The 17,988-nt window shown below is 45.0% G+C and overlaps 2 protein-coding genes across 2 annotated transcripts in view; one reads left to right on the plus strand and one right to left on the minus strand.

The window, feature by feature from the left end:
* The window catches only part of Insyn2b (inhibitory synaptic factor family member 2B), a 109,679-nt gene extending 92,606 nt beyond the window's left edge, over positions 1 to 17,073 (minus strand). The window contains exon 1 of the mRNA XM_008850734.3: positions 16,941 to 17,073. The gene's annotated coding sequence lies outside the window, so the exon portion shown is untranslated. The remainder of the gene's footprint in view (positions 1 to 16,940) is intronic.
* Positions 1 to 17,988, plus strand: part of Dock2 (dedicator of cytokinesis 2) — a 260,786-nt gene that overhangs the window by 136,618 nt on the left and 106,180 nt on the right. The window lies entirely within an intron of this gene.

Raw genomic sequence — 17,988 nt, forward strand, 5'->3', positions numbered from 1 at the left:
GAGAGAGAGAGAGAGAGAGAGAGAGGGATTAACAAAGATAATAACCATTTCCTGTTAGGATAACAGAAATAAAAAGTGAGCAGGAAGCCAGACTGAAGAGGAGGCAAAATTCCTACTATCCAGAACAGAGGAAGGGTATTAATGGAGGCAAAAGGGTACTGGATTCTCAGTTTCAGCATGCTAGGTCCATGGGGGTAAGAATTGACTGAAATTTTGATGGTTAAAATGAAAGTCTTGAGGGAACCTATCCCACCCCCTACAAAATTTAAGAGGGGATCACTGGCTACAGTTGTCGTAGAAACAATGGTGTTTTTGTCTCCTAGAATGGATGAGCACAGAAGCGTGGCTAAAAGGCTATCTATGCCCCCAGCCTCTAGCCCAGCCTCATTAAGATAGCCCAGGTATAGTGGGTATAAATTTGCCTCCATGTACTGGTGAAATAGAAGATGACAGGCCCTATTTTCTTTAAATCAAATTAAATGTAACCCACAACAGCCCTGACCTGACTCAGCTGGCACTGACAAGAAATCCATCTCAGCCCTTCATTTGGCGCTATTCTGGCCCTCCCCACCCTGAGAACACACAGAAGTCCCTGGGGGCCTGTTTTCTGAAAAGCATCCATGGACAAACCCTCTCATTAGCCCGCCATACTCTTGTTGATATGGTCATTGTCCAGATGTGCATATCTGTAAGAGCACAGACTGGTTAGGTAGGGGTGAGATCAAGAGCCAGCTGTCATAGGTGTATCAAAGGTATCTTGACATGTAGGAAACCCCACGAACCTCCATTTCTTCGTTAGAAAAGGTTCATGATGAGTAAGTGAGACAGCGAGGACAGTTCAGCTCCTTCTCCAAGAGTGTTCATCACCTGGAAGCTTGTGCAAGCTCTTAAGCACCAGCCCAGACCTCAGGAATCAGAATCTAATTCTAAATTCTGCAGGCAGGTACCAGGCCCCTTGAAGTTTGAACAACACTGCTGTAACACACAATAGCATCCACTAAAATGGGCCCTTGGTAAGCTTTCTCAATCCTTTGTGTTCATCCATCACCTCTTAATACTTCCACATTGTGCACAGGTCCAGGGGCATGGGCATGACATGAGTGCTTTGCTATGTATAATCTTACTCCTCACCCCTCTCCAAGTCTTGGGAGTCCTTTTTGTCTGTTTCTTTGAGATAGGGTCTCACAGTGTAGCCCAGGCTGGCCCCCGTGTGGTAGCTATATTTCTGCTTTAGCCTCCTAAGTGCTAGGATTACAGGCTTTAGGGATCAGGCTCTTGTGTCCTCCATGCTAGCTCTACTTGTCCCTCTTTCTTCCACTTATAAATGTTGCTCTCTGGAGATGCTTATTCTGAAGCTCTCTGAGGCACTGGATGTCCAACCTGAACATCCATCAGAGACCTCTCCACTGCCAGCCTCATTAATCACAGATTATAGGGAAGGACCTACTCCCAGAGGCTCAGATTCAGTGAGTCTGAGATGAGGCCAGAGAGAGAGTGTGTGTGTTCTAAACAGATACCCAAGTGATGTTGCTACTATAGATCAGAGAGACACACCAAGAGAATCAGTGCTGGGGGAGTGAACAAAGTCTAACCCCTATGGAAATGAAGGGATGAGAATAGGGAGAAGAGAAGGGAAAACCCAGCAAGGTCAAGGCACAAACAGATACTTCCTTCAGGTGCCCTGTCATCTACCATGTTATATTGAGGGGTGAAATTATATTGACCAAAACATGATTGTGATGCAAATTTTCAGTTTGCTAGTCTATCTGGTGAAGAAGACCCAGGGGTGTGACATTACATACTTTATCTCTGGTGACCTTGAGCCTGTCCTTGGGCACAGCTGCTCTTTAGCTTGGAGCTCAGGACTTCTAGGTTAGGACTCCCTAACTGACTTATTTCATAGTTTTCAGAAAGTGGTTCTGCATCCACTCTGAGTTTAGTTTTTTGTTTTTTGGTTTTTTTCTCTCTCTCTGTTGCTTGGATTGTCACTGAGAGCCTGGTATCATCTGCTGGATGTATTTGCAAGTAAAATGTCCAAGCATAGGAGAGAGGCCTGGGCAGGGGCAGCCAGACTCATTGAACTGTGTCAGACAAGTGGCTCAGGGAGGAGGCAGCCCTGTGGCCAGCTCTTTTGCAGGGAATAGCAACCCAACTTCCTGCCTGTGGGGCATCCTGCTGCGTCTCCTCTCAGCATCCAGAGACAGTGCTACCCTTGAGAGGTCCATGGTCAAAGTCAAATCAAAATCATACCTAGTGCTGCTTCTCCCTGGGGCATCCTGCAGAGTGGTCACGCTAAGGCTGTCCTATCTTTAAGTCTTTTTTTTTTTCCTCTTTTTCGGAGCTGAGGACCGAACCCAGGGCCTTGCGCTCTACCACTGAGCTAAATCCCCAACCCCATCTTTAAGTCTTGTCAGCTGAGAGTGGTTTGGACAAGCTACCTTAACATTTTGAGTCAAAGTTCCCTTGTTAATTAAAGGGGGGCATAGAAGCTTCTACTTTCCAGTGTAGTTGCGATGACTGACAGGAGGGATGTTTGTGCCTTGCTTGACACATGTTTGACACATGGCAAGTATGCAGATGAAGATGGGCCACCATTGTTCAGTATTTTTATTCCTTTGCGTAGTGGGGCTCGTGTCTGCATTTCCTCCTGGACCATGAGCTCTTCAAGATAATAAAGATCTGATTCCCTTTTTAATGTATTCATTCAATCCCCAAAGGCATAGTCAAGTCGTACCATGTGCTAGTCTTTATGCTAGGGGCCCATGTTTCCTGACTTTGCACACGGTATGTCAGCACTGATCAAGAGTTAACACTTTATTGAATACCTACTGTGTGTTTCATCAATGCTATTCAAGCTTCAAGGGACTTAATATCACCTGCAGGCTTTAGAATTAGATTCTGATTCCTGAGGTCAGGACTGGTGCCTGTGATTCTGCATTTCTCACAAGTTTCTGGTGCTTGTTGCCTGTGGTAGATGGCCACACCTGGAGTAGAAGGAACTATGTTCCCCTGTACTGCTTCATTTCCTACTCAGAAATGCTTAGCAAATGAGAAAACTGAGGTTCACTGTGTTTATATACCTTGCCTAAGATCACATAGCCTGCTAGCCTGAGAGTCAGGTCTGCCTTGTTCAGCCTTGCTTGTGGAGCTCATGGCCCTGATGATCAGTACTCCCAGCCCTGAGTCACTCAGGGAACACTAGATATCTGTCCTGGTTTCATTTCTGTTGCTATTGTACAGATTTCTCTACTCCTGCACTGTGCTGGATTCCCTGCCGAGGGAATAGTGCCACCCACACTGGACTGGGTCTTGTCATGTCAATTAACTTAAGACAATCCCCTACAGGTCAACCCGAGGTAGACAGTGTTCTTCACTGAGAGACTCTTCTGAAGTAGTTCAAGGTGGTATCAGGTTGACAGCCACCAACAACCATCACAACATCCTGACATCTACAGAGGAGGGTAGCAGGGTGTTCTGTTGTAGTACCACTTGCAAACCATGACCTCATGACCCAAAGTCAACCAAGGAACCAGCAAAGAAAAGGATCAACATTTAATGCATGAATTGTAGACATTTGTAATTTAGAATCCTGAATCCTGGGGCATTTCATGATCTTACAGATGAGGGAAACTAGAGAGGAAAAGAAATTTACCCAAGACTTTTCAGCATGTTCACTATAAAACGTGTGAACTAGAATCAAGCCTCTCGATTCCCACTTTCTGTGTGTTGCTTGCTCCAACCAGCTGCTAAGGTGATGGCCTGAGTAGTTCCTGTGTGGGAAGTGGATGCCAAGAACAGTGAGCATTCCTTGGAAAGACATTCCTTTGTCCTTCTGCCAGCTGAGGCCCATGGGCTCATGGGAGTCCTAAAAGTCCTCAGGGGACAATCAGCTAACCACAGAAGGACAGGGACATCTCTCTGTTCATGTGCTATAATCTTGAAATGATAGCATGCATCAGATGATACTCTGGAGTTGTAAGGCCTTCCTTAAAAATTAAGAAATGAAACCTATAATCCTGCTATGCAGGAGCAAAATTGGTGACTTGATTCAGTGTGATAAGCATTTATTGTCTTAATTATAGCGTGGTATCAGCTGTGTTGGATGCTTCATGACAAGGCCATAGTAGTTTACAGAGGTATGAAGCCAGCATTTTATTTTTTTCAGGAAGGACTGACTCAGAGTTAGAGAGCCCCAAATCTTAGCTGCTTCTATGTAGTTTTACCACAGAACTTGTTGATAGGTATACAACAATGCCCATATTCTTAATTGTCACCATTTAATGAGAACATACGCTATGTAGGTATTAGCTATCTGTTGCATGTGGTCACACGCAATCAGCAACACCCTTCTAGAATCAACATAACTTACACAGGCTTGCACAGCTAGTCACTGAGGGAAATGGATACACATGCAGCCATGGGGGACCCAAATCTCCACATAAAGAGAAGGTGCTGGTTACATTCCTTTACACTGTAAAGGAGAACCAGAGAGGGGAAGCAACCTGTCTGGGGTGTACAGGCATGTTCTAGGACCAGAGATGAGATCATGGCCTCCTGATCATATGTCCATATGTAAATCTAGAAAAACATGGCCAGGACTCCAGAAGCTACAGCCCTTTCCACTCAGGAAAGCTATCACCCAATGGAGGAAGTGGCTTGTCAGGACAGACCAGACTTTGGACTAATTCTTTTAAGGAACCTGTGCATCTCTTCAAGCTAGATCCATGCCAAAGTAGCCCATGCCATGGAGGTATACCTGCCTCCTCTGTACCCTAACTCTTTCCACTGAAAGCAGGTACCTCATTCAATGAGTTCATGGTCAAGTGCCTCCTGTGTGCCAGGCACTGTACTAAGCACTAAGGATAGAGAGACAGGAAGAGGGTAGGGCAGGACCACAGCTTATCCCTGGGGCCAAGGGAAGTAGGTAACAGAAGAAAGTCCCCAACCCAGTCACAGAAGCCATGAGGAAATGACTTCTCATATGAGACCTGAAGTTCAGTGGAGGTGATCAGGAAAATAATTCAGAAGGGGATGTGGGGGAGAGGGGCCAAGGCTGGACTGATGAGCAGGTTTCCGGACTGATGAGCAGGTTTCTGGAAAAAGGAACAGTGCTGATACAGGATGTCAGAAGTGGTCAGAAAATGATCAGGAAGTGCACGCCAGAGGACAATCAGGATGTGTTCTCGGCAGCTGACGGGAGCATTTAAAGGAAAGAGTGGAAGAAGTGAGGCAACAAAGGGAAAGGGTGTGATCGCTTGAAAGATCAGGCAGAAGGAACACAAGCTAAGACGCTTGATTTCTTGGTCCTGCAAGAAGAGGGACTCGAAGGCTTGACACCAGAGTGAGAGCATTGTAGAGACATCTCACTCTACTGTAGCATGGAGACAAGGTGGAAGGAGGCAGAGTGGGGGCAGGGAGCCTCCTAGAAACTGAGGGATCATTATTTAACCCAGAAAGTGATGATAGTGGCTCTCACTATAGTGAGAATAAGAGGGATGAAATAACAAATGCAAGACAAATTTCTAAACCTCCAGAGCTTGGTGATAGGGAGGGCAGGGAAGTGGGGGAAGGAGACGGAAGGGGGGGGCCTTTAGTGAGAGAAAACTCTTCTGGGCTTTCCCTTATTTATCAAGAAGACCCTAGAACTATGAGTACTTAATAATTTTACGATCTTGTAAGAACTGGCCCAACGAACATGAACTTGACGTCAGTCACAAACTGGCTGTTCCAATATTGTTCACAGAGATCAGCCAAGCTCCAGAGGCCCTGGGGATGCTGGGACAACCCAGAAGACCTTTTTCTTTCTAAAATGGCACCAAATTAGAGTTCTCTGAGCCTTTGTGATGGGAGTTCAGTACTCACGGAGACTCCCACACTCACCCAGTCACTACGCAAATCTTTCCTAAGCGCTTGCTGTGGACCAAGCACAGAGGACATGAGGTTAGACAGAAGGTCCCTGCTCTGGAGTTTTGCCAGGAGTGATGGAGACAGATACATGAACATGTGACTAAGGTACCACAGGCAGACAGGAGACTTGGATGGCACTGTTCATGAGTCCCAAATGTTCTGACTTTAGAATATTCAATGTTACCACACAGCTGGTTCTTATATTTGTGGGATGTGCTGATTGTTCATTTTGACAAATCCAGCACAAAGCCCACAGCCATAGAGAAGCCAGGTCTCCACCTTAAGTTGTACAATTTTCCCGTTTTGGGGACCCTGTCTGAATTAGTGGGAAGGTCACCCAGGGTTCACTGACTTAATACCCTGTTCCTAGTGATGAGTCAATAGAAAGAGGAGGAACTGAGTGTAATTGTGGGGATGGCAGTTAGTCTGCTGGAGATACGAGTCAGGTGGAAGGCTTCTGGGAGGAGGGAACAACATTGCATCTCTTTACAATGAGTTGCTGCCTCTGAAGAGAGGGGCTGTGGATGCTGAGGAAGAGAAGAGATGCCTGTAGTAGAGAGTGCAGAGACTGGGCAGCCAGATCCAAATAGTGGGCCACATTGAATGTAGTGTATGAGCAGGAGGAGGCCACTGGAAGGGGTCACATGGATGGTGCCCATGAGAGTCTGGCAGGTAACATGAATGAGACAGCTGGGTGAGGGGCCAGCTGTCTTGGATTGTCTGGGACTGAGGGGCTTCCTGGCTCACAAGGCAGCACAAAAACTGGATGGTCCCACACACACTATGATGGACTGGTCACTTTGCATGAGGACAGCTTTGGCCACCTGGAAAGGGTGTGTCCTCACATCCCTTCAGGAGGTGAGGGGGGGCTCCTAGGCTGTCCTGTGGGAATGCAACCTGATATCACCAGACCTTCCAGTGCCCAGCAGAATCCAGAGACTCAGGATCATATGCAAACTCTTATGGTCTGGACATGCTGGTTGTATGTTCAAATGTTTTTAGAACATGGGACTGATTAAGCAAAGCATTTCTGCAGTTTCCCGGAAGCCAGGGAAGCCTCCTACAGCCCACCCCACCATTCCTGCCCCCTGGCCCTTCAGATGCACTTTCACACAACCGTCATTCCACAGGGAGACTTCGGTGGTCAATTGTTTGGTTTTGAACTTGATGTTCTCAGCCAGATTCAGATACTGAGCACAGAGTGTAATAGAACAAACAAGATGAACAGTGGTCCACAGAAGCAATTATTCAATTTTTTGAAAGATGAAATTGGTGTTCAACAGCCGCTTATTCTGCCTCAAGCTTGGAGACCTATGTAGTGAAGAAAATAGAGAATATCTATCTCAAGTATCAGGCTTAATTATGCATTGAGGTCCATTCATTTTGGCTATCAAGACACCTCCTTGGCTCATATCAGTCTAGGAAAGAATAGTCATAGTTTTTGTGTGAGCTTGGAGGGTCAGAGAACCACTGTTTGGAGGGTGGGAAGGTTGTAGAATGGATGTAAGAGGGTAGATCAAACACCTGCCTTTCACTCTCAGCTCTGCCACTTTCAGTGTGATGTTAGGGAAACCGCCAAGCCTCTCTGGGCTCTGTCTTCTCCTGTGCTACAAAGAATCTGGTTTGCAGGATAGCTTCCAAGGAACACTCTCCCCATCACCTCTCTAATGCTAAGCTTTAATGTCGATTAGACTTTTGCCAGAATTTCTGCAGCCTGCCAGGGCAAAAGAGTCAGCAGGGGATTTATGGAACAAATCAGTCCAGACAACTCTGACATCTTTTTTCTTTTCTAGATGGAATTAGTAGATATGAGGCTTTAGTGAGTTGATCTGATATCTGGGCGCCACCAGGCCAGTTCTCTCGATGGCATTTTTCATTGTGTTACTTGCTTTTTCTTTAATTGAGTGTCAATCGGAGCACAGGGATGGGAGCTGGGTGCAGAAGAAGCTTCCAAGCTAGGTCTGTGGCCAGGGAGTGTTCCACTCCTAGGAGGAGGGTGAGGCAGGTGGAGGAGGCCTTGCAGCCATGCCAAGCTGCAGTGTCACCTTTATTAATAGTGATGGGGGCAGGAGTGTGCAGGCAGCTAACACAGGCTGCAGAGGACAGTTATAGGAGGATGCTGCGGCCATTCTAAAGAATGGGGGAGCAGGACAAATAAAAATTGATGAGGTGAGAGGTGAGAAGAGGGAGAGGAAGGGGCAAGATTTGTATGATGTCATTTATAACTTGCAAAGCAATGAATGGATGAAATATGGTACCCAGAGCAGAGTGGCCAGTGCCAGGAAAGGTACCTGCCTGTGGGGAACCAGGGCCCAACAGGAAGCCTCAGGTTTCTTGGCAGAATGAGGTCCAAGCTAGGATCATCTGGTACAGGAGCCCCAGGAATGGGTATCCATTCTTGCCCCTCCGCCTTGAGCCAGGACATTAGCAGGTATGCTCCATCCAAAAGGGCTGTGCAAGAACTCATTACTGTGAACCCTCAGAGTCAGCTTTTCAAACAATCACCTCTGAGTTCAGCTTTGTAGGAGTGTTTTCATCATTGGGATCAGCGTCATGAGAGCTGAAACCTGACGATCCTGCCAGTTTCTACTGTTAACAGATGAAATAGCACTCCCTTTATAGAAATGAGGCACAAGGACTTTGAGTAGCTTTCTTTAGTGCTCTAGACCTTGTCAGCAGAGCTGGCCCAGAGGCAACACAGTAGGCAGGTGCCAGCACGCCATCCCATTACCTGCAGATTGAGCTTTGCGCTCTGAGCCTGGTGGTATTCCCGGCCCTTCCACAGTCACCCCTCCAGACATCTCTCATGATCTCCCTCTGTGAACTTCTGCAGTAGCAAAACCCCTTGCTCAGACCCACCTCTGCTTCTGTCCTCATTCTGTTCCAAGGCCTCAAAATGGGACAGCAATTTCTCAGCATATGTACTGTCAACTCCCCTTGCCAGCCTCTGGCAGACATCACTAATCGATCATCACAGCCTTTCCTGCTGAGCTAAGACTTGGCCTTAGACTCATTCCCAACACAAGTCTCTAGGCGGTCACTACCAATCAATTAAATTAATCATATTATAAGATGAAAAGTATTCTCTGTTATAGATCTAAGATGTCATCTCCCATTCTTAGCTTCATCTCTCTCAACCTTGCTCCTCTTCAAATCTACATGCTCTGTGAAAATGTCCCTGAATAGCTCTAACCTACTTCTGTCCTGGCTTCCTAAAAGCCTAGGGCAAACACTACCCACAGCATTCATTCTATACTTGTCGCTCAGCATCATGATGCATCTCTACATAGACCAGAGTGTCTTAATAATGGTGCTGGTGACATCTTGGACTGCGTCATTCTTTGGGGGATTTTCCATGTATTGCAGAATTTTTTTAACCATCAGAAGCAACCCGCTTCCTCACTTACGACAGCTACAAAAATTTCTAGGTGGTTACATACCCTTCAGGGGAAAAATGTCCTCCAGCTGAGAACCATTGATAGAGGACTGATTGATCGATGATAGATAAATGACAGATAGATAGATTATAGGTTGACAGATGTATAAATGATAGAAGATAGATATTCAAATGATTGATGATGATAGATAATACATAATAGAAACAGATAGATGAAAGATAGATAAATGATAGAAGATATTCAGATGAGTGACAGATTGATGATGAAGATGATAAATGACATAGATTACAGATAGATACAGATGACAGACTAAGAAAGTATTTTCTGATTGAGTAATTGGGAATGAGCAAATACATGGGAAGGGGGAATTTCCTGGATCCTGGTGAGAACCCCACTCTAGTGTGTTCTTGTTTCTGTTTATCACTGCAGAGCTGAGTAATGCCATTTTCAAATGGGGCTACCTTCCCCACACACCCAGTAAGTGGCCACCAGCTCCTGGTACCTGAGTGTCCTGAAACAGCAGCTCTCTTGAAGCAGGAATGAACAAGATTTGGGGGAAGGTAGAAGGAGGCACTGGAAAGGCCTAGCTACTCATTTGAGATTGAAGTTTAAAGTAAGAAGCAAGAGACCATCTTTGCTCTTCTGCAGTCCTCACAGAGAAAGTGTGAAGAGACCAAATGAGGAAATCTTTTTATCCACAGTGTAGTCTTCCCTACTGAAAACTCTTGTCTGGCCTGGCTGCCTGTGAATATCTCTTCCTACCCCTTTGTTCCTTTAAAGTAAAGCTTTTGCCAAAGGAAAAGCAGGGAGACACTGTAAATCCTCATCCGCAGTGCGGAACCAGAACCCGGATTTGCAGGGAAGTTTAAATCACCCTCCACCTCTCAACCATAAGTAAACCCAGGCTGGTCAACACATTGTTCCCAGGTAACCAGGAAGGGCCTGAGGCTGGGCATTGCAAGAGACTTCTTTGATGATGTATGTGCCAGGTTTCAGAAGGACCCCCTGCCTGTGGCTTCTGACTCCGTCCTCCCTGTGGTTCTAGAGTTGGTATTCAAATCCCCATTTACTTGTGCAAAGTTCCAGAACATGTCAAAGAAATCTGGGACTGGATCCCGGGATGCATTTGACCAGTGTGTCACAGTGGTGCTACTAGTGCGTGAAAGACATATTTTTTTACTATGCAGCATTAGTGCTACACACAGAACTTCTCCCTGTGTGAAGATCCCAAAGGGGTGCAGATGACAGAGAGGTGTCCTCAGGGGAACCTGCAATCAGGAGATTCTGAAAGCCATGGAGCCTATCATTAAGCAGCTGGTTGTCTGTGTAGCTGTGCTTTTCCTATGACTGACCTGCCTGTCTATATCATGAAGCCAGCCCCACTCAGCAATCCTACATAAATGCATGAGAGTAGACAGTATTTATCTCTCCCTCCCTCCCTCCCTCTATTTCTATAGGAGCAGGGAAGAGGCCTAGAATGAGGTCTCTTGATAGCCAAGAGTTCTCTGGCAGTGATGTTAAGATAAAATTCTGCATTGTTTCACTTCACTGAGTTTTGAAATATTGCTTAATCTTAATTACAATAAAATTATTTCATGTTTACAAAAAAATAGTCCTTTTTTTTTTTTAAAAAAAAAAGGAAAACAAAAACATACTGAAGTCGAGCTGCCCTAGGAAGGTCGCATCACATCCCTACTCCTTGGCTTCCTCATTGTAAGGCACAAATAATACTGCCGATACCTACTGTTCATTGGTAAAAGAGTTACAGCATATGCCGGGATTGGCCCAGCAAGTGTCGGCTGCTTTGAACATTATGATATATTTTTCACCATTATCTGCCACATAAATGTCTGACCAATAATAGCTTGCTTTCCTTCTAGTTCTTTCTTTCCTTGCTGTGACCCTATAAACAGTTCTTCCAGATGGAGAAATAGAGAGCTTAGCACAGTATCGAACATGCTGTTCTTTAAATGGTAGCTATTATTACTGTCATTTAGCACACAGTTTGTCCTGTCTGAGACTTAGCATTTCTTTGTGACACCTTTTCCTATGGAGGGTGTGCCTTTGAGTGATTTTTAACGCAGATGAACATGTTTTCAGGAGAAGACAGGGATCCCTCGGGATACATACCCAGAGCTCCAAACCCTATCAGTGTTCCTGGTTTGATTTTTCTTGAGGAGGTGTGAGCTGAGGGCTATGCTATATTGTTCAGAACTTTCTAGTACAACCTTGCTTAGGACATTTAATATGAAACTTGGAAACCCATTGTTGGTACGTACACAGAATAATTTCTTTGTTTCTGAAATTGTTCCTTTGTAGTCGCCTTTGTGATCCTCCCTGCCCGTGCCTTCATGGATGAAGTTAGAAAAATTATCTTCTGTTTAGAAAAAAAGTAGAGCTGAGCAACAGCCTGGTTCCCAGCAAGCTGGCTTCTCAGGTGAATCCACCAAACTCTCGTGGCTTTAATTAGAGACTGAGAGCAGCCAGGAGCAGGTTTCTGCTTATTCAGCAATGAACAACAGGGAGCTGAGCACACTGAACTTGAAGACAAATGAAATTGATGTCAAACTAGAGTCCATGTGTCCTCCCACAGAAGGAGGACCAGATTTTGCTGTGAGATAACCATTTAGTGAGGAACACTTGCTAAGGACTGAGGGACAACACCAGGAACCAGGAAGGGCCAGTGCTTAAAACATCATTTACAGGTTGATGATTCCATGACCCTGGAATCAGCATTTGAGTAGCTTCTTGGAAATGGGATTATATGTAAGACATGGAAACTGCTGCTGAAACATGGGCCTTGTGGCCTATAGTAGCTGGAACAAGCTTGTTAAAACCCAAATTGAGAGTTTCCAGTTACACTAGGAGAAAATCCAAACTCTTGTTCCTGATCCTCATGGGCCTTTGGAATCTAGCCCCTGCCTGCCTTTCTGACCTCACTTTATGCTTTCCCTTCCCATCTTCATGGGTTCTAATCCTCCTGGCCTTCATTCATCAGACTCCCCAAACCCATCCCCAGGGTCTTTGCATCTTCACTTGCCCCCTCAATGCTGTTCTAGATTCTTGCATGTCCATTCCCTTCATTCAGATTCTCCCTCAAACATCAGCTCCAAGAGGCTACCACTGTCCACTCAGTCCAATGTAGGTCACCTCCCGTCTTACCACCCACTGTCTTCTAATATTTCATTAATAGCACAAACCACTGTATAAAATGATCTCGTGTTGGCTTATTAAAGGTATGTCTTCCTGTTTCCAGCTTTACCCACCCAGGGTTGAGAGCTTAAGAGTAATCCCTTTGATAATTCTGTTCAGGGCTGTAACTCTAGCACCTAGAACCATACCTGGCACATAGTAGATGCTCAAGAAATACTTGTTGAATCAAGGAATACGTTAAAGGGTCACCTCATTTGGACTTGATAGAATGACCAAGTTAGGACAAAAATTCTTGGCTTTCTGGCTTCTGCTAAGTCAAAGATGATTAGTGCATGACTCTAATTTTCCAGTTTATGAAGGAGGGTCCCCGTAATATTGTTTTAGAGATAGGGAAAGCTATGATTACCTCAATCTCTATCAATATTTATTGATCTCATGAAATATGCAAGTTCAATTTTAGATCCTCGCAACACAACCGTGAATAAAGGAAAGCTGTTCTCTGCTGGACGGCGCCGACACAGAAGGTGCAGTAGATCTGTGAAAATATACAGAGTGTAATTCCTATGCCACCACATACTAAATGTCTGTCAAGGCAGGTCGTGCCTCTCTCCTCATCTGTAAAATGGCCTTATAAGGTTGACTGCATGTGAAGTCTGGGGAGTCTTGGGAGATGATCAACATAGATCCCTAGGAACAAGGAATGAACGAATGAACGAATGGGATCTGCTTTCCTCCCACCTTCCCTTGTGCTAAAACACCCCAAAGCCCCCTGTGGAAAATTTAATGTGCTCTCATAAGCAGACCTAGGCTCCAACCAGGATCAGCAGTGTTAGTTTCAAGGGAAGAGTGTGTGACAAATACCGGCTCCTCTTCCAGCCGTGGTTCAAAGCAGCCTTGTCAGGACTCCCCCCATTCCTTGTCAGTAAAGATCACTCACTGAGGAGACACTGCCTGCAGTTCTGGCCCTGGTTTATCTAGAGAGCTGATTTATCATTAACATCCACAGTGTCAGGCAGGGTGCACACCTCCAACCCTCCTGAAGTCACCATGTTGTAGAGATGGGTCATACTAGGATGCAGCCAGTGCCACAGCATCCAGGCGGTACCTCTCTGTTCTCCCATGATGTTCTGCCCGTGACATGGAGCAGATCACACAAGACACCTGGACCTGTGCTCATCAAGCCACTTTCTGAAGAAGGAAAGGGATTGGATTTACTCTACCATACAGCCATACAGCAGGACTGGTGGCACAGTGACAGGCACAGAAAGACAGGTGCCTCTAAAGCCAAACAGCAGGGGCGATTTAATTTTCCACATATACATTGTATCAAATGCTTGTGAACAATTTGGGTACTGTAGTCATTTTTCCTACCTTCCAGCAGCTGTCCCCAACTAAAAGAAATCTCCCAGCATGCTCTATTCCAAGAGGCACATACTCCATTTACTAAACAGTTGGACTTGAGACATGTTAACCAAAGGCTGCTCAGAGTTGAAGGGCACTGAGCTGTAGGTGCCAAGCTTTGATGGGGCACGCTTGGTATGTGTACTGTCAGTTATTGGAAGACAAAAATCATCATTTCCTCTCTGCAGGTTGGGACTTTTAACTAGCTAATCTGCATAGTTTTTCTGGACCCAAACAACAAAATGACAATAATAATAGATATTTATTGAAAGCTTTCTGCATTCAAGGTCCCATACACAAATGAATTTAATCCTTTCTTCTCCATATTAAATGAGGGATTTTTCTCCTTTTTTGGTCTTCTTGGACTGATGAGGCAAGTAAGGGACAAGAGTCTGCTCAAGGTCATAAGACTAGTTAAAGGTAGAGAGCTGAGATCTGAGCCCTGACTGCCTGGCTCCCAGGCCCCTGCTCTTAGCTTTACATTCTGGCAGCATCAGATGTAGGCTCCTCAGAGCACAGCCTTGGCCACCTTGCTGCACCCCTGACACCCTGCACTGCACCCAAGACTTGGCAGTTGCTACAAGAGAACACACACCACACCTCAGCTGCTCCAAAGATTGCTCCAAATTACAACTCCCAGTGCCCTGACAGCTCTGAGATGAATGGATTTCAGAGCTCGTGCTTTTCCTGACACCATAGCCTCCCACCTCCAGCCCTGGATCCACCATACAGACAGCACTAGTTTAGTCCAAGAATAAAATCTGTTACATAAGCACAAGGCAGACATGGGGTGAACAGGGAAGCAGCCTGAGAGTGACATTGGACCACTCTTAGTCTCCAAAGTATGGCTCGTAGAAAGAACTTTTCATCTCCCTCTAAGCTTCCCCTAGCGTTCAAACTTTCCTTCATCTCCTCTCCTTGGTGCTTTCTATATTTTATTTTATTTTGGTCATGCACATTATTTGAAGTTACTATAGCAACATGTCACCAGCTGGTATCGCATAGTAATGTTGGCATTTAGGTAGCGAGCTCCCGGAGCTGGCTGCTTCCCTCCCTCTGCGATCTCATTTTTCCCACTAATCTCAGGTGAGTGGGGGAGGCCTCCCAGCAGCCAAACCCCTCTCCCTATTTTGTTTGTTCTCCAAGACAGAGAAAATGATAGTTTCTTCCTCAGTTCACTGGGCCCTGCAGGAGTCCTGACTGTGTATGTAAGTGTGTTTGCATTAAAGGTTGTTAAATCGAAATGATTAAGTTGAATATTGTATGCAGAACTATCAGCATCTTCAATAATAATGATAATAATAATAATAATAATAATAATAATAATACGATGGTGACTTTTAATGCAAAGGAGCCAGGGCACTGATTTGGGGAGGGCTCCTACCTGAGCTGAAATCATCCAGTATCTCCACTAATGGATGTTGCACACACACTATCAGTTTTCTCCTCTTCTCCTGCCAAGACACAGTAAAGAGACCCTGACTGTTTTCCCTTAAAGCCTCAGTTCTCTCCCAGATGTGCAAGACCTCTGAGCATGCTGATGGGCTGACTTAATTAAAAGAATTGATTGTCTTGAATCACCAAGAGGGTGCTATGTGCCACTCATGGCTTCAAGTAGCCCCTCATCAGCCAAGTGCCTGCAATGACTGTACTTATTTTTACACGTTTGACCTAGTTTCAAACTGTGTCTCTTCATGCTGTGATTCATTAGCCACATTTTAAACTCTACCCAATTGGAGCGAGGTGACTCTGCCTGGTTTGCACCAGAGTCTCGAATTCAATTTCCCTCTGGGATTTAATATGCAAGTCCTGCTGCTATTCTGTTTTAAGAAGCAATTTCCTATCTAGACACCTGGCATGCTGCTTGGGTATGGATGAGTGGCTGCCTCATGCCTTGTAGTAAATATATGTTGATTATAGAATTTCTGCCAGGAGTAAGAAGAGGGGAGTTCTGATTAGCCCAGGCTACGGGGGATCCCACTACCCTCGAGTAATCCATGCAGCATTGAGGTTTTTCCACATTGCTGGTGGAGCTGGGAGTTGGAACTCTTATGCTATAAAGTTTGAGCATTATCAATGTTGGGACTGTGTCAGTGGCTAGGGCAAATGCAGTCTGTCACTCTCAGCCCAATTCCTTTAAGCATATAAAACATGGTAGATATGAAATTATCTCAAACTTGTGGAAAGGGAGAGGCTAAGACACAATTGCCATTTTGAAGACACTATTGGAAAAGGGCTATCCATCAGAGAAGCACAATGTGACCCCATCATTCTCTGATTGCTTGACAAAGCGTGTGTGTATATTCAATCAAATGACAGAGAAAAGCCTTTGGTGACCTGCTGCTGGCATGTCGCTCCATTTCAGGTATCCATGGGTCACATCTGTGTGATCTCCAAAGGACTGGATACCAAAGTGCTCTAGGCACAGTGCTGGGAAACCAGGATGCTTCCAGTTGGAAGTAAAATATGGTCGTTTTGGATTAACAGGCAAATGCAGGTAACTTGTCCAAACTTCAGTCACAGTGCACTACAAATCTTACTACAAGGCACCCAGCTGGGCTTTTCTATGTGCAGTTCAGGACAAAGAAATTTACCAAGCTGGCAAAAGTAATTGTGATTGATCTGTGAACTCCAACACACTGACTTTTAATAATACGATAATGGTTTCTTTCATAAAACAGTCACTCTAATGAGGAATAGAAAACGTCTCTTTTTTCATTAAAGAAAAACCCAACAGAGAAGTTTCTTTAAACAAAGCTTAAGAGAACACAGTCTTTTCAAGGCAATTCCAAGAAACTTAAGCTCTAGGGTTTGTTTTTATGCATTTTTTCTCCCCTTCCGATTCAAATCAAGCCATTGGAAATAACAAGCATTCCGTATCTGTGCATTTGGGGCAGCCTGCAGTTCTGACAATGGTGGATTTTCATCACACACTGCCACCCACACCCACACAAGCTCACAATCCCAGCTCTCATTTAAGCCAAAGCTTTCAAAGTAAACTGTTGTCCAAGAGATGACAGCATTTTCTTCTCCAAGATCATCGATCACACACACAGAATCAAACCTTCGCATGTCTCTTACCTCAAAGCAGTGGAATTACCTGCAGAGGATGTCCCCTCCTTCCTTGCACAATGAGCCAGGTTTCTACCAGCAGCAAAATAACTCCAAACGAAGGAAAAAGAAACCCTTTATGTTGTAATATTCACTGTTCATATGCAAGAAGTGTAGTGGGTCTGCTCACGTAGGAATAAATAAAAAGCCGAACAAACTGCACAGCAGCTACCATGTGAAAAGAATAGACCTCTAGTGGCCACAGGCTGAATTCTTTAAGGAAAGAAGAGAAGAGATGAAGTAGAGAAAACACAGTTGTGTGTGTGTGTACGCACCCCCCCCCTCCCAAACGTACACACTTCTGTAGTCTTCAAACTCTAGAATTCTTCCTTTCTTACCTTTAGCCTGGTGAGAGTATAAAGTTCATTTCTTGCCTTCACTGAGACCTAGTTAAGTTAGCCAGGATGGGGCTGCTCAGCCTGCTTTGAATAATTTCACAAACTCACCACCACCCCCTGGAGGCCTGACCAGGAGATTATTGTGGATCATCAAAGAGGTGGAATCCCAGGTTCCCATGTACAAAGTGCTCTTTTGAGAGTCCCAGCTTTGAGCTTTCTGCTTTCTGTCAGATACATGTTTCCTAAACACTTATAGTATGAGTGTGGTGGTCACCAGCCAGCAGGACCAGCTCCTGTGCATGTGACCTGCTTCATCATACAGAGTTCCTTGCTTTAAAGGACCCCAATTTTCAGTACTTTTAAATGAGGTCCCAACATTTCACTGTGTTCTCTTACATTGCTGGCCCTGCTGACTGGGAATGTAGGCAGCCTCTAACTTCCTAATTGAAAAGAACCAGGAAACAAATGAGAATCTGTATCTCTAGGAGCTACTTTGGTGATGAGAATTTGAGAAACAGTCAATCTAAAGGAACCTAAGAAGGAATGGAATGCAGGGAGAGGAGGGGGCTTCCTGGGGTCAGTAATTGTGTTCTTTCATTACTGGAACAGAACTGTACACTTATAATCCGGCAGGTAAATATACTTATATATTTTTAAAAAACAAAATTAGAGCTGTTTTT

This window comes from Nannospalax galili, unplaced genomic scaffold, assembly GCF_000622305.1.
Source record: "Nannospalax galili isolate Female #2095 unplaced genomic scaffold, S.galili_v1.0 scaffold104, whole genome shotgun sequence".
NCBI lineage: Eukaryota > Metazoa > Chordata > Mammalia > Rodentia > Spalacidae > Nannospalax > Nannospalax galili.